Source organism: Paramisgurnus dabryanus, chromosome 17 (assembly GCF_030506205.2).
Source record: "Paramisgurnus dabryanus chromosome 17, PD_genome_1.1, whole genome shotgun sequence".
NCBI classification, from domain to species: domain Eukaryota; kingdom Metazoa; phylum Chordata; class Actinopteri; order Cypriniformes; family Cobitidae; genus Paramisgurnus; species Paramisgurnus dabryanus.
The window spans coordinates 31,979,708-32,005,320 of NC_133353.1; the positions used below are offsets into that span (position 1 = coordinate 31,979,708).

General features: G+C 37.0%; 1 protein-coding gene across 1 annotated transcript in view; it reads left to right on the forward strand.

The window, feature by feature from the left end:
* Positions 1–1,612: 1,612 nt before the first annotated feature.
* Positions 1,613–25,613, forward strand: part of htr1d (5-hydroxytryptamine (serotonin) receptor 1D, G protein-coupled) — a 35,956-nt gene continuing 11,955 nt past the window's right edge. The window contains exon 1 of the mRNA XM_065288787.2: positions 1,613–1,959. The gene's annotated coding sequence lies outside the window, so the exon portion shown is untranslated. The remainder of the gene's footprint in view (positions 1,960–25,613) is intronic.

Sequence of the window (25,613 nt, forward strand, 5' to 3'; positions counted from 1 at the left end):
TTTATCATTATAGTTGTATTTTTAAAAGTCCACCTATTTTCAGTAAAGATTATATGAAATATGATATTAAATTATGTGAAGAAATTTGGAATTAAAAACATTCGAAGCAGGACTACTTTGTCAAGCGTAATGTGTTGTAGCAGTTAGCAGGTCACAATGATGTCTCCTCATATGAACCAAAAACAACCAAAAGTAATTATTTCAAGAGTTTAAATGTAAGTTTTTCAAGCATAAAATTATTTTGCCCATATAGGGCCCATATTATCATCCAACATGCATACCTATATGTGACCCACATAGTGAAACCCACATGGGACCCACATATTGCCCATGTTAAGCCCATGCCCACATGGAACCCATGCTGCCTATAGGACCCACGTGGGGGCCAGGTACAACAATGTTGGCTGGGATGTAGCCTAATTATATATGATAAATCGACAGATTTAGATTAAATTATTATCCTTGGTCCACCTGTTGTCAACACTGCCACACAACAACATGTTTTAGTTTTTAAGTAATATATGGGGGTACAATTGTTAGCAATGCTGACATCGCGGGCACGCGCGTCGAATTTCTGGGTCGAAGAATCTGTTTCAGCCCATGCAGTACTTTTAAATGTGTGTCATGCAATATCCACTTCTCGCCGCAAGGTTGTAGTACGTTTTTACTAAATACGACAATAAAAATGTCAAGTCCGACCACCGGAAGCGTTTGATATTTTTAACTTTCAACTCGGAGGTGTTTTTAATTCACAGCAACTGTTTAAACATTTGTGTCAGTTTCAACCGGGCGGTGTGCTTCCACTAAGCTCTGGTCTCTAATGAAAGGTAGATGGACCCAAATAAATATCTTTTATCTTGGTCCTGAAACATTTTACTCATAGTCTATGGTGGAGAAGGTATTTAAATAAACCGCGGAAATTTCGTAGTCGCGTATCTATAAATAGACTACAGTGAACGTTCTGTCAGAACGTCCACTGCAGGTATCGTTCTTAAAACCATGGTTACCATGGGTCTGATGCACATTCCAACTAAAGTTTGATGCCCATTCCAACTAAAACAGTAAATGTTTATAATTTATTTTGAAAGTACTAACAAAATTCTACCTTCTGTTAAAATTTCATGCAAATATCTGATAAAATGAGAAAGTTACAAGCAAAAACTTGTGAAAAAGCAGCATTTCGGTCACACACATTCCATAGACATCCATATATAACTTTTTCCCCTGATTTCTAATATTAAAAATATAATAACTTTCTCAATACTCAATAGATTTTTACAATCCTTGTTTCTTTGCAAATGGGAATGTCTGCTCTGTCTAGTGATGTGATAAATTTAGAGTTTTGGGGTTTTTGAAAATTTTGTCATCATACCTACAATTGTAGCTGTTCCTCGCCAGCTGTCAGCCTATTATGAGTCTTAACCTTTTAAAAAGAGGAATACAAATTAAGTTTTTAATCTTTAAATCAATTTTCAGAGAAAAACAAAAGTTAGAGAAAAGGCACCCAATAGAAAATGTAATCACGTTGCGGCAGTACTTCGCGCTTCTTCATCTGACTGAGAAAGAGAGCGCGAGCGCGCGCGAGAGAGAGACAGAGAGAAAGGGAGAGAGAGAGAGAGAGAGAATGAAAGGGAAAACACCAGCACGAAACGGGACAGTGTACTCGCGTGTACTTTAGTATATGTGTCTTTGCAGGGACTACAAAAATATATGTTTTTATCATATGGATATAGATTTAAATATTAGCGCCTTTTTCAAGACTTCGTGTTTGGAGTCGCGTGTAACCATGCATTACCTTGACCAAATACATACAATGATGGATGACAGATGCGCGTGAACGAGTCGGCGCGAGGCACGAACGTTACCGTTAAGATGTAAAAGTGACTTTTTTGGATACTGGACCTTAAACGGATTGGTGATTTTCGTTCATTTGAAGTCTCAAGCTGACAGACGGACTTGGTAAGTTGTTGAAACACTTGACGATATCTTGCTCATCAAACTGAGGCGATTTGTTTTTACGCTGTTTTAGGCTTTCACTTTCAGTAAGCATATTTGCTTTCACGTCAATAATATGTCAATTTCTTAGTTTTTCCGTATATAAGGATTATTACTTAAAAGTAAATTCTGATATTTATTAGATATCTGACCCTGTCTGTGAAATGCAGGCAAAAGTCTTATGATATGATGAGAAGGCAAAAATCTTTGACATGACCTTACTCGCCCAATATTAAATATATCAAGGTTATATTTTCACACAATGTTCTTTACAGTATCTAGGATGATTTAATGTTAAAACAGTAAATCACAAAAATGACTTTAGCTGGGATTTTGCAGACCGCCTCGCCTATTACTTATTATTAAATTAGTTTAATCTGGTTCCTCTCTGTTCTGAAGTGATTTGGTACCAAAACGTGTAACTAGTTAGTGCAGATGTAAAGCAGAACACCCTCACATAAGATGTGTTGATGGTTAAAATACCCAACGCTCACGGCACAGAGCAATATCCTCTTTATTCTTGCTTAACAACCAACCTGTCAGTCGTTAACGATTGTGGTCTATGGTTTAATTAACAAGACGTAATTACCAGGATCACCCTGTGGTGTGGTGCTGCTCTATGTTCAGTTTTCTCACACCACATACTGGGTGATGTGTGACTCTAGTTTTAACCAAAACAACTTACAATACAGTTCATTAAGGTATAGGTATACATTAAATCAGTACATGTGGTGTTTTTCCTGGGATCAAACCTATGACCTTTGCACAGCTAACGCAGTGCCCTACCCACTGAGCTACACGGATAAAGGTCATGACCGTGATCAGAGTCATAAGGTGTGAGATTGCTTGTACATGAGTTTCACAGTCTATCAAAATATAATGTGTTGTGTGTACAGGGAAGAACAGAACTTGGTGCTTTGCAGCAGAACAGCGACTCGCTCAATCACAAATGGATAATTGTTTTTTCCTCATTTTTTGCCTTAATGTCCCTCCCGCTCGACCACCCACCCTTATCTGTCTTTCTCACATGCACACACACACATACTCAGAGCACAACTGCACCATTGGAGATGGACAGAGAGTTGGTGTGAAAGAGAAACATATTTGCTGGCTCTTGATGCCCAGCGTGAATCATCAGGCGATAGCTGTGACCTCTCAGAGTAAATCCTCCATCCAGACTGACTCCGAATGACCAACCGCTGCACGCATTCGCCCATTCAGTCCGATGTCAGTGAAATGAAGGATTGCAGACGGGGATACAGAAACGTAATGTGGGAGTTATGCCAGATCTGTACTAAAGATATTTTGGAAAAGCATCCCGAGGAGATAAATGTCATTAACATAACTTTACTGCAGGAATGCATTTGAAATCTAAATATATCAAAATATGATTTTGACTTATCGTCATTATATGTGACCCTATCTGTGAAATCCAGGCTAAAGTCTCAAACTAATGATGGGATTTGGGGCATCAAAGTTCGATTTCAATCATCGATTTCACTTTTATTTTAATCTTTGGCATGACCTTGCTCAGTCAATATGAAATATATCAAGGTTATATTTTTACAGAATAGTCTTTATCATTATATAGGATGATTTTTTGTAGAAAACATTGACTTTCAGTGTCTGCTGTTTTACTATCCCAAATTACATTATACCTTCCCCCTCCTTATATACCTTATAGAAACCTATTTAAGACTACAGTATAAGGCATTTTACTCGCAAGGACTATAGTCCCATGCAGGTGATTTTAGGTTTTACTGTCCTTGTGAGGGACATTTGGTCCACACAATGTCGGCTAAACCTGACACACAAACACACATTTCATCCAGTAAAGGTATTCTCTATGGATAGCTGTCCATCTTCTGGCTCCATCCAGTTAAATAAAATCAATGTAAGAAGCAAATTATCCTGCGATTTTATATTAGAAAATGGAAGGACGGGGGAAGGGTGAAGAACACTTTACCTTTCACTTTTTCGTTTGTCTCACTCCGTGCATCGAGGTTTTCACAGCTGTGAAATCTTGCATATGTGTAACCGTGGCAACCTCGAGAGAATCAAAGCAATTTAGGTGATGCTCTTCATAGATAACTGGTCAGTGTAGGTAGATGTGAATTTTAAATACACTATTTCATTTCCTAATCATTACATTTGATATATATATATATATATATATATATATATATATATATATATATATATATATATATATATATTTTTTTTTTTTAGATTTTACGTATGCAGGTATCTAATATGTTATTAAACATATTTATTATTAAACGTATCGTAGTCACTCGTCTATGCAAAGTTCGGTTATGTGATATGGTTATGATACAAATTGACAGGGTCTATTTACTTTTGAGAATAAAGTATGGGCTAGTAAGGCTACTGTTCATAGGAACATCCTGCGAATTTGTGTTGTAAGGTGCCAGTGTGTAAATAACCAATGCCATTTTCTTGGCAATCTCTTGTATGTAAGCCTGTGAAATTGACTTAGAAAGGGCATGAAAAGGTATTCTGATAGTTACCGTTCAAGTGCATGAAACAGCAGTCTCTCGCAGAACCCATTTATTCTTGAATTTAGTAAAGGTTGAGCTCTGCAAGGAACCAATGTGCAAAAGGTAAAGAAATTATCCACCCAAAATTATTTTTGCTATCATTTATTCATCCATAGATAAATGATATTGAACGAATGCTCTCGGCACGTATTATACATTCATGAAAAACTTTTGCTTTAAATGCACTTAATCACTAGGGATGGGTATCGTTAAGGTTTTAACGGTATTACTACTCTTACCGGTACTGCTTAACGGTCCGGTGCTTTAACGGTATTCTTATCGGTACTTTGGCCAATGTTAACATTTGATCACGAACCTATGTTCACATGATTAAGTTAATTATGTGTCTGCATTTCATTATTACAAATTAATTTCTGGATATCATTTCTAAATATTATACATATATTTATTAATGCACCAGCGTGAAAGCTGCAGAAAAAATACTCTAAATAGGATATTTAGGCTAAATAAATGTTTACATGCTGATTTTTCTTTATTTGGGATTTTAAAAAGAAGTAGAAAATATGTTGAATGCATAACGTTCAGCATTTCTCCCAAAAGAAATCAACAGAATTTCAACGTAAGATAAGCAAACCAATTAGGGAGATTGTACATTTATTTTAAATGACGTGAACATTTTTTTTATTTTAGCATACATGCCTGACGTTGATGCGGCAACCACCAGAGATGATGGTTGAATTTTGCAGGCTGCGACCTTCTAAGGACGTATTTTAAGACCGATTGCGTCACAGCAGCGCGACTTGAGGCTGTGACTTGTGTTAATATTATTCTGTTTATGTTGCGTATTTCTAAGGTTGATTAATTTTATATACTGTTGAATAGTTTAATCTACATCAACGTGTCATATTTTCTAAAATAAATGAATATTTTTCTGATTCCATATTTATTTAAATAAGTCAGAAACGTCTCCGCTGTGTCCTGCTGACAGGCGCGGTGGGCGCGTGCAACAGGTGACGCAAATTATAGGTCCTCCGAGGGTTAGACTGTCTCATTTCAGTTCTCTTCGCGGACTTCTGAGGCTGCCACCTTGAAAGACAGAGTGCTCCCCTTTTAAGGTTGTATGCTTAGAAGGTCGCAGCCCTTGAATTGGGACACAGCTTCTTTCTGCACGTAATACACTTTTGAAAGATGCTTTGACAGATTGCTTGTGTTTCCGCCCTTACATGCAAACATCTTGTTGCACTTACCTGTATGACAACGAGCGTTGTCTGCATCAACTCTAGTGAAGTATAACCACACTTTTGAATGTTTTGCTCTATCCGCCATCGTCACTCTTTGTATTAAGCGGTAGTTTTCGTGCTGTTATGCGTGTGCGTGCGCCGCGCTCGTTGTTGTGGTTGTGTTTGACAGACAGCCAGCCTCCGCGGCGCGCATGAGAGATCTCGCAGATCTCACAGACAAACGTCTTAATCGCAAATTAGAAATGTTTGGTGAGATTAAATGTGCACGAAAACATTATTAAGCAAGAAAACATAGTACATTTATTTATTTATTTTCTCCAGGACCGATAGCAGAACCGATAGCGTCAGATCTTACTGATACTACGGTCTTTCATAATTTAGCCCCGGGGCCAGTTTAATACCGGGTTTCGGTACCCATCCCTATTAATCACAGCCTCAGGCCTTTCACAAATACCGGTTTATTGTCAGAATATATCAAGGTGGAAAATTTCTTTACCCGGTTAAAGGAGTTTTACTGAATATAAAAGAATATTGACCACATTTTTTAGACTTTACCTCATTTAGAAGGGACAGTGAAGAGTGACTGGAGATTTTTTTCAGAATATTTTAGCATGTACTTAGAGGGTTTTGCAGTGAAAGACAGTTACATTTGTTAAACACCAATGAAATAACTAGTGCTGTGTTCAAAATATCGATACAACGATACATCGTCATGGACGCCTGACGATGCGCGCATCGATACAGCACCTTCCGTATCGATTCGGATGTACTTTTGAAAGTAACGTGACGAATTGCTGTTGATCCATATGGAAAGGACGCATGTGTCCCGCGGAGTACGTAGAGTTAAAGGTGGCGGGGTATACTTTCACTGTGCGTGTCTGTCTCGCTGGTGCACGTGTCTGCATTGTGAGCCGCGTACTCGCGCTCTCTCTCGCGCGCGCATTAAAGTCAATGAGTTCAGTATGAAAGCACAGATATCTTAGCCTATATTACTGCAAAGGGCTTTATTAGCCATGCTCTTATAAAACAGTACTAACGCATTTGAGAAGAAACACGACAAAGATTTGAATGTGAAAAGTGTACATCTAGAGAAGAGATACAGAGCTACTTCAAACTATAACTGTCACATTAATAATCTGATTTATATTAAATAGTATTAAGTCTGACTGCATGTTTATAGATATATTCATAGATGTAGAATAATGAGAGACAAGATTAAGGCACCATCTTTGTAAAACTGCTTTAAAAAAAACATAAGTTAAGTACTAACTCTGGGATTTTAAATATTTCTAATAGCAAATAAATGAATGGCAAATACACAACTGTTACAACACTGCTTATTCAATGTACAATAAACAAATAATAATAAAAATAAAAATAATAATGTTACTAAATTCTGAACAAAAATGTTATTCAAAATAGTCTTGTATTGTGATGCGCATCGTATCGGGACCCTTGTATCGGGATACGTATCGTATCGGGGAATTGTTGGCGATACACAGCCCTAGAAATAACTGACTTTTGTGAAAATAAGGCACTTTAATTACTGACTAATAACCTTAACATTGCTATTAAAGTGAAATTACTGAACCCAAAAATAAGACCCTGATAAAAAATTTCATTTACAAGAAAGCATGTCAGACACACTTTTCTGGTTTTGAGCTCTTAGAGCAGACAACATATATCATAGATTTGTGTTCAAATATGTACACATTCAGGGTTTCCCGCAGAAAATTTGTTAGTTAAGGTGGTAGGGTTGTGCAGGTGGGCGGGCCGGGGGCGTGGCAATCAAAGGGGCGGGGCGTACGCATCATGATGAAAATATTTTATTTAAAACACTCAAATGAAACTCAATTTTGAAGAAACTATGACAGAAAATGAACACATACTAGATTAGTTATGAATTAAATGTTTTATCAACAGGCTAGTTATCCTCCAGACAGTGACGGACTATGTATTTCTCTCATTTCGGCCATGTGGCGTTTGGTGGAATTATTTTTTTTTTGGACGACCTAGTTAAGGTGGTAGGGTATTTCAGCTTAGGTGGGCCACCCGAACTGAAAAGTGCTGCGGGAAACCCTGACATTAAAGAGCACCTATCTTCCGATTCACGATTTTACATTTCCTTTGCTGTGTATTAGTATATGTTAACGATATGCAAAATGTACAAACCCCAAAGTAAACGATGACTTGAGTTATCGTCTCCAACGTAAATCTCTTTTATTGGACTACAACAAACACACGGATTGTAGGCAACAGTTTACTTCCTGGGCCTGTTAACGTAGACAATACCGAATCTTTCAAACATGGTAAGGAGCGTTACAGTTTTCTACTGACGTCAAAGGTATTCCGGCCAATCACAACATACAGATAAGCTGGCCAATCAAGGACACAGCGCTTTTCAGATCAATGAGCTTTGTACAAAATCCATGCGTTTCAGGATGACAATAATATCAGGCTACAAAAATGTATGGTATGTGGAAAATAATGTGTTTTTTTTAACCATAAACCATGCAAACATATTCTATTGTACCAAATACACAAAATAACATTGTTTTTAGCAATTAAATAGGTGCCCTTTAAATTTGTAAACACTATTCAATTGTAAAGCAGCTTTAAACAATTATGCATTTTGAAAACACTATACAAATAAATGTGAATTAAATTAAATTCAGCATCTGACACACAATTTGACAAAATAACAAAATAGTTATATTTGATTTAATCCAGTTTTTTTTCCACATGCATCAACTTTAAATGCCAAATGTCCATGGCTAAGGTTATTCTTAATATTAAATTCAACAAAATAATTTAATAATACTAATCCATAATCATAATTGGACAATAAGTGCCCTTTAAATTTACATAAATTTACAATACTGATAACAGTGGTCAAAAGCAATAGCAAACTTAATAGATCTGTGTTATTAAATTGCAAACAAAGATTTTAGATAACTAGGTTGGCTTGCATTTTTGGTGGAAAATGGGTGTGGTAGGGGGTCCGACCTCATTAATAGGGCCCAAAATTGCTAGTAGCACTGCTGAGTTTAAAATTTTCTCTTTGAGTTACGGTCTTTTACGGTTATGTTTGTGCAGATCATTTGTTCTGTCTCAACCTTGTTTGTAATTGTTTTTCATAAATGTGTGAGTTAATTTCTCTGTAGATGATTGAATAAGATATCAAACTACCTCCACATCATTAGCAGTAACTGCCTCACTCTTCAATTTCCATCCAGTCATTAGAGTTAATTTCTATCCATAACATAAAAATGTTCTGAAAAGTGTGCTTGGCAGCTCTTATAAATGTGTTTCTGCTGGAGTAACCTTTTCTTGCTACAAGATGTAAATGAGTTTTATGCAACAGTTAGTACTGAATTTCTCATTGGGTTTAAGGAGTGGTGCTCATATTTAGACTGCATTTACATTAGTGCGTTTTCGTTTTTAAACTAATTATTTTTGCTACGCTTACGACTGGCACACCCGCTACTCCGGAGTTTGCGATCCTCATAAACAGAGATTTTTGCAAATGCTGCAGATCCTGTTTTAGTTTTGAGACTCAGTTTTGCTGCAGTGTAGCCGGACCTACACAGAGACTTGGCTTGAGTGCCCACATTCGCTCCCTGATTGGGTGTTCTGGATCATTACATATTTTTCTCTAATTCATTAAGTCCCTATCCCATTACACTACCAAAAGATGACAATGACTAGCCGCATTGGCCATGTAAACAATGACGGAGATGGATATACAGGCTTTTACAGGTTTATTCATGACACAAACACTCATAACAAGCGCATAAGTAATAAATGTTTTTGCAACTAATAAGAAGATATAATGCGACAACCAGCTTTAACATAAAAACATGTAGTTTTTAACTCTTTCCCCACCATTGACAAGTTATCTAGTCAATTAAGAGAACAGCTTGCGCTCCAATGATGATTTCCTTATGAGTTTTTACCGTAATCTGCTATTATGCACCAGATGGCGCTCTTACCCAATTTATAAAAAACTGAAGCAAAAACTAATTTTACAAATGTTAAACTCTGTGTATGTTTTGATAATCATTCTGAATCTGATCTCTAACAAAATTCCTTTACAAAAATGCAATTATTTCAACATATTTACCCATATTTAAGAGGTTATAAAAAGAGAACAAATGAAGATAGAATGAAATGTTTTTTTTTTTCATTTTGTTTGTTTGTTTGAAAGCAGAAGGTTTGTTCTTTCTTTTGATGTATTTGTATGTTTATACATTTATAGAAGAAACTTTTACTGGAAGGCGTTGTGAAACTTATGTGAAAATCACAAAAAATGTTGGCGGGCAAATTGTTTTAAGGAAGGCTGGCGGGGAATGAGTTAAAGTGAAAGTGATTGTATTCTGTTAAACAGAGGTTTGCACCCTAAATAGTGCACTTAGTTAAGATGATAAATGCCATATCAACATGTTTTAAAATCATATCCTGATGGATATACTTTACAGTATGTGAAATAAGTATTAAACACGTCACCATTTTTCTCAGTAAATATATTCCCAAAGGTACTATTGACATGAAACAGCTGAAAACTATCAGCAATTAAAGAGCACCTATTTCATTGATAAAATGACGCTCCTTACCATGTTTGAAAGATTCGGTCAAAAAGCAATGCTAACAGGAGTTAACTTACAGGCTATGAGTCAAAGCGTGAGGAATTATGATAATGTCTGTCTTGTCTACATCACCAATCCCAGGAAGTAAAATGTTGCCTACAATCTGTGTGTTTGTTGTAGTACTCTACAAGAAAACAGATATATCTTGGAGATGATAACTCGCGTCATCGTTTACTTTGGGGTTTGTACCTTTTACATATCATTAACATGTACTAATACACACTTACACACAAAAGGAAATTTTAAAACGTGAATCGGATAATAGGTGCTCTTTAAAAAGCAATCCAGCCCCCTGTCAATGGAAATTAATTTCAGCTGGTTCAGTCATATTACCATATGGTATAAACTCACGTCGGGGCTCATGTATGAAATTCAAACTGCTCAAAAGATTAAAACAGTTGTAAAACTGTGGCTGCCTACATGCACACAAGGCAAGCTATTATTAGCACATTAAGCTCTTTTAGATTTGTATGTGCATGCCCAGTGTGCATGAATGGTCATGTTTGATGTGTTTACGGTCGTGTATAGTGTGGACTGAGATGTTTTTTTTTTTGACATGGCAGTATAGATATAGCATATAAAATACTTTTAAAGTAAACAGAACCTTAGAATAACAGCATTTGGATGCTTCAGCATTCTTGCTTGCGTAAGCTGTCCAACATAACAGATTTAAACAGCATGAGCTTTATAATTAAAAATCACAGCAAAGGTTTTAGCTCTGATTCTTTGCTGTGATTAAGTGCAGCGGGTGTGGAAATAGTTTACTTATCTGTTCAATGTCATAATGAGGCTCAACATGGTGATTTCATCCCTTTTGGCCCTAAAGTCTGGATGTCAGAGCAAAGCAAATTTAATGTCAACCTGGATATGACCCCAACACAGAGAAAAGTTTTTAAATAATGCGTGCAGAGCCATAAGGCTGTGAGACTTTCATGTGAGCATAAGGTGGCTTTTGAGGATTTATCTCAGCTTTCCATTGTGTTTTCAATTCTCTTCTTTGTAAAACAAACGCAGACGATTTCGGCACAATCTTTAAGTCGTATAAGGCCAGCACACACAAATACACATTTACACGGGTAAGCATGACCATACACACATAAACGTACACAAATAGTATTGGCAGTATTGGACAGTTTTAAAGACACAAAGAAATGATGTGATAAGCACAGTTTCTTTCTATTGAAATAGGACAGTTCGCATTTTTTGAATAGCCAGTAGCTTTATATAGAAATAAAGATTTATACACATCTGTATTAAAGGTGGGGTGCACAATTTTTGAAAAAACGTTTTGGACAAAGGAGTCGGGCCGAGTACCAAAACACACTTGGAGCCAATCAGCAGTAAGGGGTGTGTCAACTAACCAACATCATTGCGTATGTGTTGGGCGGGTCAAAAGAAGGTCCAGATTTTATTAGGGAAGGGGCATGTTTGTTTAGGTGGTTTCAAATGTCAACATTGGCTTTCAGAGATCATGCACCCCGCCTTTAAAGGGATGGTTTACCCAAAAATGAAAATTCTCATTTACGCACAGTTATGTTGTTACAAACCTGTATAAATTTCTTTGTTCTGCTGAACACACATATGCAATATATTTCCAATTAAAGCAGGAAACATAAGCACCATTAGACCTGCATGGTAGGAAAAATTTCTATGGAAGTTCATGGTGCTTTAAAACTGCTTGGTTAAAACTTCAAAATATCTTCCTTTGTATTTAGCAGAACAAAAAAATGTATGCAGATTTGAAACAACTTGAGGGTCAGTAAATTATGACATAATTTTGGGTAAACTTGTTAAAGTTAGTTTTATTGAACAATATGAGTGGGTGCCATTTAAGTCATACATTTTAGGTCCATTTTCTTAAAAAGAGAAACATTATAAATTTTCAATGCATTTTTTTTGCAAAAAGTGATTTTGGCCAACTATTATGATAACATTAGAACAGTTAAGATCTCAAAACTAACCGACATGAACCAAAAGCTACAAAACTCATTTTATGGAGTGATTTTATGGGGTCTTTAGGAAGCATGATTAAAATTAGAGCCTATCACGTTTCACTGTTCAATGAAATATAAAACACCTCCGCTGTATCAAGTGCTCCTTTATGAGGTTTCTTTAGATCCCATCTTCTTTTAGCACATCTGATGCAACTTGCTGATGCTTCGCGTAAACTTGATGTCTTGGAGGACTTTGAGTTGCTGAATATGTATGTGTGTTATAGAGTTTGGTGCTCCCAAAAAAAATGTTCTGCGCATCAATGCCTTGCAGTGTTGAATAGAGGATTTCAGCCAATCGTGATGACAGTGAGCCAAAAGATATTTTTTACTGAGAGCCAGATGGATGATATGCACAAGGAGAAGTAGTTAAAAAAAAATCATTAAACATTGTAGCTCCATCACCCAGGGCACAACTGATGTTGTTCATGTTTGGGCTGACTCAATTATAATTTCAAATCCATTTCACAAAACTCCAACTTGTGGCACTATTCACAAACACTGAATAAGTGAGTTAGTAAACCTTAAAAATAACATTTGTGATTGTCACCCTGGACCACAAAGCCAGTCATACATAGCATGGGAATAATATTATATTTGTATGGGTCAAAATTATAGATTTTTTAATGCCAAAAATAATTAGGACATCACACTCTTACAAATGCTGGGTTATTTTCAACCCAGCGTTGGGTCAAAAAGGGTTGTAATTTAACCCATGATGGGTGGTTTCAACCCAAAATGCTGGTTTGTTTAAACCCACTGTTGGGACAAATATAAACATTTTCTGGGTTAATTTCAACTCAGCTGCTTGGCTCTTTCCTTTTCAATCCAACGCAGGGTAGAAAAAACCCAGCATTTAAAGTGTTTGAAAGTTGATGTTTCATGAAGATATTTATATATATTTTGAGGAAAACATTCCAGGATTTTTCTCAATTTAATAGACTTGATTGGACCCCAACAGTTTACAGTTTCAGTGCAGTTTAAAATAGCAATTTCAACACAGCTTCAAAGGCCTCTAAACGATCCCGAAATAGGAATAATGGTCTTATGTAGCAAAACAATAGTCGTTTTTGGCAAGAAAAAAATAAGCAATTTTAAACCACAACTTCCAGCGCGACCTTACGTATTGCGCAATCATGTTGAAAGGTCACCCATCACGTATGTGAAATATTTGCACATTTGCAGACCATTTTAAACAATAAACTGACACAAAGACAGGAGTTGCGGAACGCATATGTGGTTGAATGTGTTCGAACAGCCACACGCGACCGCCTTCTCCCCGCCCATTTATCTAATCTGAGGAACTAAACACAAGTTTTACGTCTTTTCTGACTTCTGGCGTGAACACACAGTGAACCGCGCTATTTTTTAGCCTTTTTGATACATCTAAAGCGGAATTTCCATAATTTCCTTTTTGCAAGCGTGTAAAAGTTGCGCGATCGTATTTCATCAATTTCGCTGAAAATTCAGAGAAAGCTTTAACATATACATGTACAAAATACTGTGTAGCATGTTTACTTGCTAAACAAGCAGCGGACTCCGATATAATATTCGTTCGCCTCCATATAAACTCATAATTACTCCCGCTCGCGTTTGAATGACAGCAGAGAGACTCGCCCACCGTCTCACAGACCGCCCCTCACAGTATTCAGGACAGAAGCGGTCGAAGGTGGACAAAAGAGACGGATATAAAATACCAGGTGTAAACGTAATGTGTCTCTCTCGTCCACTTGTGAGCCGACCGATGAAAACACATCTTAATACCAAGTGTAAACAGCCCCTTAGAGCCATTTAAAGCTGCATTGAAACTGCACTTTTAAACTGCATCAAAACTGCAAACTGTTGAGGTCCATTAAAGTCTATTAAACTAAGAAAAATCATGAAATGTTATCTTCAAAAAATGATTTTTTTGTTTGACTGACCAAAGAAAGGCATCAACATTTTGGATGACATGGGGATGAGTAAATGATCGGGATTTTATATTTTATGAAAGTGGAGTATTCCTTTATTCCCGGCATCATGCCATTTAAAAAATACCCAACTGTTGGGAGAATCAATTACAACTGTAGGTTCACACCAGACGCGAGTTCAAAGATTTGCGCGAGTAGATTACATACAAAGTCAATGCAAAGACTCGATCAGATGCGTCTTTGCGTGGGGCAATGCGAATGATGCGATATGAGAGTGCGTTTGCCACAAAAACACGCGCTATTCGCCTAAAACGCGTCTTCGTCCAAGTTGAAAATATTCAACAAAAAAATCGCATGACACAAAGTTAAATCCCAAAGTAATCTAGAGCAAGTAACGCGATGCCCCTCGTTTTGGTGGGTACGTAGCATAAGGCTGATAAAAAAATGCAAATTTACAAGAAAACATGCATGGCGCACGTAGAGCGTTTTGCTTCTGAGCTCTCCATATAATCTGTCCTGATCATTGTCTGTTTTTAAACAATAGGCCCACATATCGGTGCATACCTAATAATAAGAATCTCTCATTGCTAAAAAGTCATCAAGCATACAGTACTTTGATCTTACATCTGATTGGTTCATGTTAATGAATTTTCTAAGAACATTGTTTCAGTAAAGATGCGTTTTGACATGAGCAGAACGGATCATACATGACAGTGAACTTTAAGCTCCTCTGCGTTCTTTAATTCTACCGTTCTTCATTAATCTTGAAGAGCTGCAGTGAAAAAATGAAGAGATGAAGGCTTATCTGAGTTTCTGAATGATTGGAAGTAGTTTAATCCAGGATTCTGAGTTGCAACATTATTAAGTCAGCGGGTTAGATGATTAGGAGAGGTTTAAGATGACAAGAGATAAAACCAAAGGAAGAAAATCTTGAACTCCGTAACAGCTGGTTTAATATTCAGGAGCTGCTTAACCACTTTTTAGTCTTTGACATGGATAAAAGTGGCTTCGTGTCATTCTTTGTTTCTCCTGTTTAAATTTAGTTGGAATTGTAGAGAAGCTGCCCACGAGAGTCAAAAGGCTTCTTCTGTGAAACACAGTACTCTGAATGTGATCGAGGACATTCCCATGAGCACATCAAAGCAGAACAAGTCAATTTTATTTCAACTATAAAAGAAAATCTCATTTATTGCATGCTATTTGGAATCCGAATGTACTACGCTTTTACTGTGTTATCTGATTCGATTTACCGCATCATTAGATACAGTAACTATAGGATGACCACAAACTCTTAGACACAAAATGAAAAAGTTCAATCAACCCCTAATTGGTTTTGTTTTCCAGCATATTGATGTAGTGTGGTTTGTTTATTGATACAAAATTTACCAATCTATTCACGTTAATTCAGGAATATTTAACCTGTGATCATCCAGTCTCTTAAATCTTTCAGTTGCACTGCACGTTGCCTGGAGTCTGTGCCGCTTTGGACTTAGGACCAAGGTTTCACACTCCAGCCACACACTTCACCTGGTCATCAATATTTAATTCAGAAAAGTAAACAACCATCCTGCCTCAACAAAACTCCATCACACTTATCAATCCAGGCTTCTTTTAGCGGCAGTGTTCGTAGAGGTTTGATGAATCGCATCTACAGGACATTCACACTAAGAGTGAAAAAGTCATAAGGTCAAGGAAATATATTTGCAGGGCTGAGGTCTTATTTGATAGAAAAGTTCACAGGTTTGTGAACATTGCAGTGTTTCATAGATTTTTTTGCTGTAAAAGCACTCTAGCTACTTTAGGAGTCTAATGCTGCGTTTACACCAACCACGTTTCAGGAGTCAAAATCATGTCTACCGTGCCTAGTTTGCCGCTTTTGCAGTTTGAATTCATTCACGCGTGTAGAGCGAAGTAGACTCACGGAAAAAGCTAGCAGTTGACGCGCGTCAGAGGCAAACTCCGCTTCTTGTGGGAGGGGCAAGTGCCATGCGGTTGTCTGTTTGCAAGATGACTGATGTTGATTGTGCATTTATCGAGAGAGTTAACAGTTTGTATTTGGTAACATTACTATAGGGGGAAAATAAACAGCGTCACCTGACTCAAAAGTGAAGTGTGTATTACAACTTACCAGGTTGCCCAATGTCCTCACTGAAACTCTTCCAAGCGAGGTCCTTTTTATTCCTGTCTCCTCTATAGAAACAAGAACTTGTGTCATATAGCTCCAGGTGACTGCTTATGGACAATATCAAGCGTTGGTTGAATGAGTGACTCCAGGCGGGGCTGCCACCACAGCAGCAAGCAGGCTCCTGATTGGTTAACGTGGCGCGAAATTCCGGCAAAGTTCAAATTTTTCAACTCGGGCATCAGTCGCAAATTTGCGTGAACCGTAAAATGCACAAAAAGCACCATTCGCGCGTACCGCGCACAACGCTTAATTTGCGCCTTTTGCGTGAGCTAGACGCGCAAATGAGGTGGAAACGCACCTTTTACACCGCGTTAAATGCCTCTTCCACGCCGCGGGACCTCCAGACGTGCTTCAACGCGTCTTCACAACTCTTTCCCCGCCATTGACGAGATATCTCGTCAATTAAGAGAAAACGCTTCCCAACGCTTTCACAACTTTTTTTAAAAACGCTGGCGGTGAAAGAGTTAACATTGAAATCACTTGCGCTTCACGCCTCTACCGCGGTTGGTGTAAACATAAGGCCGTATGTACACAAAAGCGTTTAAATGCGGTTGAAAACACCCGGTGCTTCTTGAAAACGCAGACTGTTGGTGTTTTTTTCCACTGAGGCAATACATCGGCTGATGATATTTTTGCATTGTTTATTATTTGTTGTAAGATGCACTGGTTGGTTGATGTCGTATTTCTACTGCCTCTCCTCCACTGTTATTGGAGGGCTTAATATAAAGTGACATAGATGAGTGCAGCGTTTTTTGTCCTCGCTCTAGATCGGGTCTCTTTTTATGTCACTTCACAAATTTAAACTTTTTTTCCTCTATTTTTGGATACATCAGGGACCTATATCATGAAGCCGGTTTAGTTGGTTAGCCAGGTTAGTTTAGGATCCTGGGTTTTGGGTACCATGAAAATAACTTGTACTTACAAGGCCTGGTCACATTGGCTTGGTTTTGTCAACTTAAAACTAATCCTGTAACCCTGAGTTTGTTTAACCATTTTCATGGTAAATATAAAACCAGACATATCAATAAGCTCTTCGTCAAGCTTTATGCGTCATACAATGACATTTTTGCGCTTGACCGATGGTTTTATCCAAAGCAACTCCCATTGCATTACATCACATACATTGTCTTATCACAATGTGTGTTCCCTGGGTACAAACCATAGACGGTAAAAAAGATGGACGTGGTGTCCATGATGTCACCCATAGGTTTCTGAAGATGCCAGCCGCCGGCATCTTGGATGCACGTCACCGCGCATCACTCGCGGATAACTGAAAATGGGTAAAGAGGCGGGTTGTGGGTGAAGCTGAGATGGCTGGTTGCTTAAACCACGCCCGCCTAGCTCGACTCCAGTGACAGGAGTAACTATTCAACTGTCACTCAAGTGGCCACGCCCTTAATTATACAGAACTGTAAAAAATTTCACCCCCCTCACAGTTGTCATGAAGGGCAAAATTAGCTATACAGACAAAAATTATTTTTGTACCAGGCTGTAAACATATTTTTTAATTATTAAATAATTAAATTTGCACATTGGGTTCATGACCTCAAACCTCATTACTTAGAAGACATCAAATAATTTACATACACACTTATAATACATATTTTACTTTTTTATAATAATGCATGCAAATTCACGCTATAGAAAGATTAGTAAAGCACTTATTTTTACTAGAAATAGACATTTTATGGATTGATAGATTTTTAAAAACGCAATATAACTGCTCGGCACTCACAAATGAAGGTCAAGGATTGAGCCTTGATATTGAACCGGCCCTTTGAGCTTTTTGTCTGCTAGCATCAACATCACTTTGAGACAATAGTCTGAAACAACAAATCGATATCAGTAAACCGGTCTGTATACATAAATGCAGTGTAGAAGTCTGTATGGTTATGTTTATTACAATACATTGATTGTCAGAGTCTGTTTTTGATTCCTCTCCCCCTATATTCATTTCTGAATTTCCTTATGTAAAGTGAGTGGCAGCTCTTAATGTCTGCTTTTCTTCCTCTGTCAACAGGCTTTTACACACATCAACGCCCCGAGTAACCGCTTTTGTATAATTGTTACCGTTCAACATTTAGCCATCTTCAGATTCAAAGCCAAACACAAAGAGAGGGTGAAAATGGTGAAAGGTACCGATGTATGGAATTAGGTCAAACGATTTCTAGGAGACATGCCTTGCAGCGTACTTCACACAAAGTTGTTGTTTTTTTTTGAGTGATGTTTTAGTGCAAATGTAACTTGGATCAGATCTGACAGGAGAGGAGAAAGGTCAGATGAACGCTCTGTTGTGCTTTGGGTAGATTTGTATTACACTTGTTTGGTCTGCTTGTTTCGGCCACACATTTAAATTTGCATCCATATATAAAACTATAAAAAGTAATATGTCCTTGTAGAAGTGTCCTGATAATAATGTCTTAAAAATAAAAAAGTATAGAGTAGATAAATGTAGTGTACTGTAGGACTTCAGGCACCAGCAAAGTCACCTTGTGGCCTTATTTGTGGCATTAAAAAATACGTGTCCCGCATTTTACGTTTATGGGTTTGGCACACTCATATATCCAAAGAAATGTGCATTGCATTTATAATATACATTTTATCAGTATGTTTGTTCACTGGCAATCTAACCCGTTTGTGCCTTTAGCGACTCATCTTCTTCCAAAAGTGCCCTTGAACAGCTGTGCAACATCAAACTTTTAAGTCAAACAAATTGCACTATAACACACACAAAATAAATGTAATTTGTTTGGCAATATCGCAACCGTGCAGATATCATTCAAATATGATCTAGCTGAGTTTTTGAGCCAGTAATGCAATCATTCAGAATCCTGCGATGTTTGCTGAATATTGTCATTGCAGTACCTCTCACCCATCTCACCTCATTAAAGTGACTCTGACAGTTCCTCTGCCCTGAGGACAAAGTCAAGCCCACAACTTCATCTCCAAAAAGGACAAACTAAGCTTTTGAAGCTTAGAAACTGTCAGTATGAAGTAACTCAATAAAGTACAAACCAAATCCCATTAGATCACAACATCTGCCTGCACAGAGGGTTAAAAGATACCAAAAGTCCAAGGCCTTCATATTTCAAAGGTTCAGCTACTTTGAATGCTCCATCTAAAGCTACATCAAAACCATCTACCCAAAAGTCCTCTTATCAAATGCCCATAAAATGTGCTGCTTATGGAAGTGTGAAATTGCTGTGCTTACCTGATGAATCATACGGAGAGGTGGTAGAGATTCAATGGTTTTGTTAACTCCGGACTGATGTTCCTCCTACACATCACAAAAGAACATCCAAGAAGATGAGTCAATGTACTGTAATAGTGCATGCATTAGCACCTCAGCCACTACTAGAAGATCCACATATTCAAAGGTGTTTGGTCATTGTGTTTGGTCCTGGATCTTTTTATGTCAGCCAAATTTTGATAATTTACAACTGCTCTTTTTGAACTATTTTTTTTTTTTTAAACGAATGGAGTAGGCAGGAAGTATTTCTTGTATGCCCTAAGTATGGGCACAATTCCACAGCTCTGACTTTTATCGCATTTTGAGGAACGTTGCACACTTTTAACAGCACTTTTCCTGAGTTCTGTTGGCTTGCTTTAATTGAAAAAGGCTTTCGCTGTAAAAACTAAAACGTTTTGAGGAATAATGTCAGTATGTAAAAACAGATGCATCAGATACACACTTTTCCATCTCATTTGGTGATGCCAAATTTAAAAATTAAGTAAATGTAAAATACTGGAAAACTGTGAGCTGGGCTTTCATATGAGTAATATGAAATGTATGTGAATTTTGTTTGTTTAACAACAGCTTATGTTCACAGATTTTTTGTTAGATTGTACAGTAGGTCAACAACACATGGGTGACAGGACCATTATAAGTGGGTGGGAGAAGACCCACACTTTTTAAAGGGCCCATGGCATGAAAATCTGACTTTTTCCATGTTTAAGTGCTATAATTCTGTTCCCAGTGCTTCTATCATCCTAGAAAAGTGTGAAAAATATCAACCCAGTAACTTAGTTTTGGTAAACCATTCTCTGCAAGCACGTGAAAAAAATAGGTCATTGAAATTTGTCTCTCCTTATGATGTCATAAGGAGCTCTTATTATTTTTGCACAAACCTACAAAGTTGCAATTTTAACATGTTATAATAAATTATCTATATGGTATTTTGAGCTAAAACTTCACATATGTGCTCTGGGGACACCAAATATTTATTTGACATCTTAAAAAATTGTGGCATGTCCCCTTTTAGAACAACGATTTGTACCCACTCACTTATTATCTAATTTAGCGCATATGTCTGTTCACTTGTCAGAATGCCATCAGTCAAATCCTTTAAAGTTGAGGAATGCCCTAATAAATTTAAATCCATTTCGCCTTGACTTTCAGACTGCTGCTTCCTCAAATCCATGCCACTTGGCTCATTTAGAGTCCATAGAAATTAAACTAAAATAAAGAAAAGGCACCAGAATACAAGAAAATGGCATCTACTCATTCTACTGCACTCCAGTTAATGTTTTGGACCCCCGACGCCCAAGGACGAACATACTATATGCATCACATGACATTGAAAACATGAAAGATGTAATTGAATATGCATACTGCTTTCATACATTACTACTGTAAATAGGACATACTGACTAAATGATTAATAAATAGATACTTTATCTAATTGTCTACTGTTACATTATGTGATTTTGGATGCTGCTTGACAAAGTCAAACTTTTTTTTTTGCTAAAGAAATCGCATAAATGGTTCTTGAAAAACGTATCAAATATCTTGAAGAATCAAAAGTATAACAAATGACTTTGTTGAAAGTCTATTATTTAAAGAAAATGAGTTTTTCAAAGGTTTAATATAAACAAGTAATTTAAATTTTATGAATATTATTTGCTTACTAAATAAAATGAATTAAACTAACCTAATTAGCCTGTGGATTATTTGTAAGCAAAATCCATCATTCTTTCCTTAAGAAGAGTTTGCTTACTCTGTTGTACAACAATAAGTCCTTTCCCAGGGTTTCCCGCAGAACATTTGTTAGTTAAGGTGGTAGGGTTGGCCGGGTGGGTGTGGCCAGGGGCGTGGTAATTAAAGGGGCGGGACGTACGCATCATGATGAAAATGAAAATATTTTTATTAAAAACACTCAAATAAAACTCAATTTTGAAGAAACTATGACAGAAAATGAACACATACTAGATTATTAATGAATTAAATGTTTTAACAGATACCTCTAATGGGAATAGCTGCGTGATGAAGTGAATCTAAAGGGTTAATAAACAGACATTGTAGAATCTGGCGAACGATGATAGATAGCGCAAATATTGTAAAAACTGATTATTTCCCACTATTAATTGCATTATCTTAAAGGAGTGTAACTACTGTAGCATGTAAATAATGCACATAAATAATGTGAGCAGATCGCTTAATAATTATATCGAATCAACAGGCATGTGCAACCTAGCTAGCAGGTTGCTCTAAAAACAAAATCACTTAATTTAAATTTGCAAGAAATATAGACTAATACAATAACAGGCTTGACTCTTTCGCCGCCATTGACGAGATATCTCGTCAATCAAGAGAAAACGCTTCCCTGCCAATGACAAGATTTTCCGTCTTTCTGCAATACCGCTATTATCCACCAACTTCCGCAACTTTTTAAACCCGGAAGTATTGCCCTATGGCAAGCGGCTGCATGTCCGTGTCTGTTTTAAAGATCGCTCTGAATAGGATCTCTATGAAAAGTTCATCAAAAAATGGAATTATCTCTTTTTTTTGCTCAAAATGTGGTGTTTTGCAGAAACCTACCCATATTCAAAAGCTGATTACAAAAGAACCACTGAAGGTAGGATGAAACGGTTTTTTTTTTTTTAAAGCAGAGGGTCTGTTCTTTCATTTGGTGTATTGTATGTTTATATATTTAAAGAAGAACATTTTCTGGAAGGCATTAAACTTTGCTGAAAATCATGAAAAACGCTGGTGCTGGCTGGCAACTTTTTTTTAAAACGCTGGCGGTGAAAGAGTTAAATAAACCCAAAACATAAGTCCACTTACAGTTCTCACTGACACGCGTTTAATCAACTGGCTATCCTCCAGACATGACGAACCGCGTCTTTATCTCATGTCCAAGCCCGCTTGCGGTGTGAAGCGTGTCTGTGCTATTCTCCGAGTATAGCAGGGCCTTTTGTGCAGTGATGTTTTTTTTTTTGGACGACCTAGTTAAGGCGGTATGGTTTCCCAGCTTAGGCGGGCCACCTGAACTGCAAAGTGCTGCGGGAAACCCTGTTTTCTACCACCATAGAGGCTAATGCTGAAAGTCGAGAAAGTCCAGTAGTATTTCTGACATAAGTTTACATTTGTTGTAGGGCTGAGAATATCCATTCGACTGAAGCATTGGACATAGGAACAGTGAAATGAAATCTGGCCACCTCTATGTGCTAAGTAGCCTATTAGATAAAACCAAAATATAATTTATAGCTAAAATATATGCTTGCAACTAAAAGACTAAAAAAAAATGTACGGAAAAACATAGTTGTGCTAAGTCAACATGTCACAACAGGTTATTGGAAGAGCTAACCTATTATTGATGATGAGTTGATAGCAAAGGACTTCATTGTCCGGCCAAACTCTGATACTGCATCAGAACTGAGGAAAATAAAAACTTGTGTTAGAAATTGTTATCTGTCATCAAGGTTGAGCTGAGGTGAAGTTAGATTTAGAGGTTTCTGTTACAAGCATCAATACGCATATGTCATATTTATACTTTGACTGACTCTGACTGATGTCATTTTATAATATCCAAATACAACACCAGATCATACGGCTCTGTTACCATGGCTCCAGCATATTTCATTTAAGACCACTGCCAGACAAATCGGGTGTGATGGGACTAAAAAATAAATCAAATACATTTTCATCCCTCACAGGTTTTCACTCGTAGAACAAACATTACTTTACTCTATCAACCTAGCATTTTATCAGTAACCCCATTAAATCAGTTTTCAATTTAAACATAATGTTTCTGACTACAGCATCACAATTTACTTGTTTTGTATGGACAAAATAAGGATAATGTATTTTTTTGTTTGTTTTACAAACAAGAATATATGTCTTAGTGCATGTGAAATTAATGCCTCTGGGGCGTAATTTTTTTATTGATGAACTGTGAGGTACAATATATACATTATTAAGATTTGTATAGATATGACATGGAATATTTCAGTCATAAAAGACTAAAGTCCTATATTTAATGGGAAAGACAGATATCTCTAAATTCACATGCTAAAATCACAATTAATTCTTTCCCTGCCAGCGTTTTTGAAACAAGTTGCCAGCCAGCCCAGAATTGTTATCCCTTCCAGAAAATGTTCTTCTTTAAATATATAACTATACAATATATATATATATATATATATATATATATATATATATATATATATATATATTCTTCATTTGTTCTATTTTTATTACCTCTCAAATATGGCTAGGTTTCTTTAAAAATACCAAATTTTGAGCCAAAAGCTGAGATAAGTGGATTTTTGTAAAGGACTTTTTTGTGTAAGACATCAGATTACTGTTTTTGGATCAGTGGATGCTTCAGTGGATGCTTCAGTGTTTTATAAGTTGGGCAAGAGCAGCACCTAGTGGATAATAGCGGAAATATGGATTGCGGTAAAAACTTGTCATTGGCAGGGAAGTGTTTTCTCTCAACTGATGAGATAACTCGTTTTATAGCCCTTATTTATGGTAAAAGGAGTGCTCAATCTTGTTATATAAAATATCTTTATTTCACTCATGCGGAGTTCGACTGCAAGATTTTAGTCCTGATTTTGCCTCGCCGACAGGTTTTGAGAAATCGCTGACAGATGCCCGAAATCACAGGCAAATCGGTGCTCGTGCACGCGAGTGACAATCACACAGTGTGAATTATCAAACACGCAATCTGAGAAAATCGCAGATGAGTCAGCGACACCCGTGAGATATCTGGCATGCTAGATATCTGGACCTGTCAGCGATTCAAAATCATGCCCTGTAAAATGTGTTCTGACTGAAAATAACAGTGGCGATGACCTACAGCCAATAAGAGAGCAACATACAGGGCAGCTGGAAGTTCAGGTTCAGCAAGCATGGCTTTGGTTCAGAAAAGGGCTTCTTTTCTTTTTCTTCTTTTCGCTGCAAATGGGCACACATGCAATTTGTATGGCAAGCTTCTTCAATATTAATAATAATCCCAGTCTCATGTGAGAACTTCGGTCTTGCACGCATAACCTCACGTTGTTTCCTTGGCACTTCTCGCTTGCGTTTGGTTTTTCCGGACCGAGACAAAGTTGTCGGCGATTCTTACTATGGTAAAGTCATGAAATGTGAAACCTGTCGCCGATCCATCATGCACTGTGAACCCAGTAGGGACTGTATGCCACCCCAGATAAGATCTGTGACCAGACTACTTTGAAAATCATGCAGTCTGAACTCGGCATTACAGTACAAGGACCTGGGGGCTGTTTCAGAAAGGAGGTTAAGTGCAAATCTCATTAGTTCATTTAGTACAATCATTCATTGCACACATTTTTATTATGTGTAAGTTTTTTTAGCTGTCTTTAAGTTTTAAAGAAATTGCCAGTGCAAGTCATTTTAACTTACTTTATATATATATATTACACTAAAATTTCCACTAAAAAAAATGTAAAACAGTAAATTGAAATGACTTGTAAAGCTAATTTGATATGCTTAGGTGCAGAGACCGTCTAAGTGATTAAAATGCCATGTCCTTTATAGAGGATCGTGTAGATGATGATGTTGCATTGATTTGTAGGGAGTTACATTTAGGTTGGGAGAGGATTTTAAGACCCCAAGTAGAATTGGTCATACCCAAGTGGGTGATTCTCGCCAAATTAGACTTGAGAGGTGTCATGAAACATTTTGATAATAAAAGTAAATGCTATCAAAATAATAAGCATACAGTTATAAACATCTCTTCACATACTATTTTGCACATGATTTCAAATGACATCATAAAAAAAACAATTTTGTTGTTTTTTCCACATTTAAGGGGAACATTTTTATTACCGCAACGTGTCCAGGGTTCTTTGACATGAAAATATTTATAATTAAAAAAT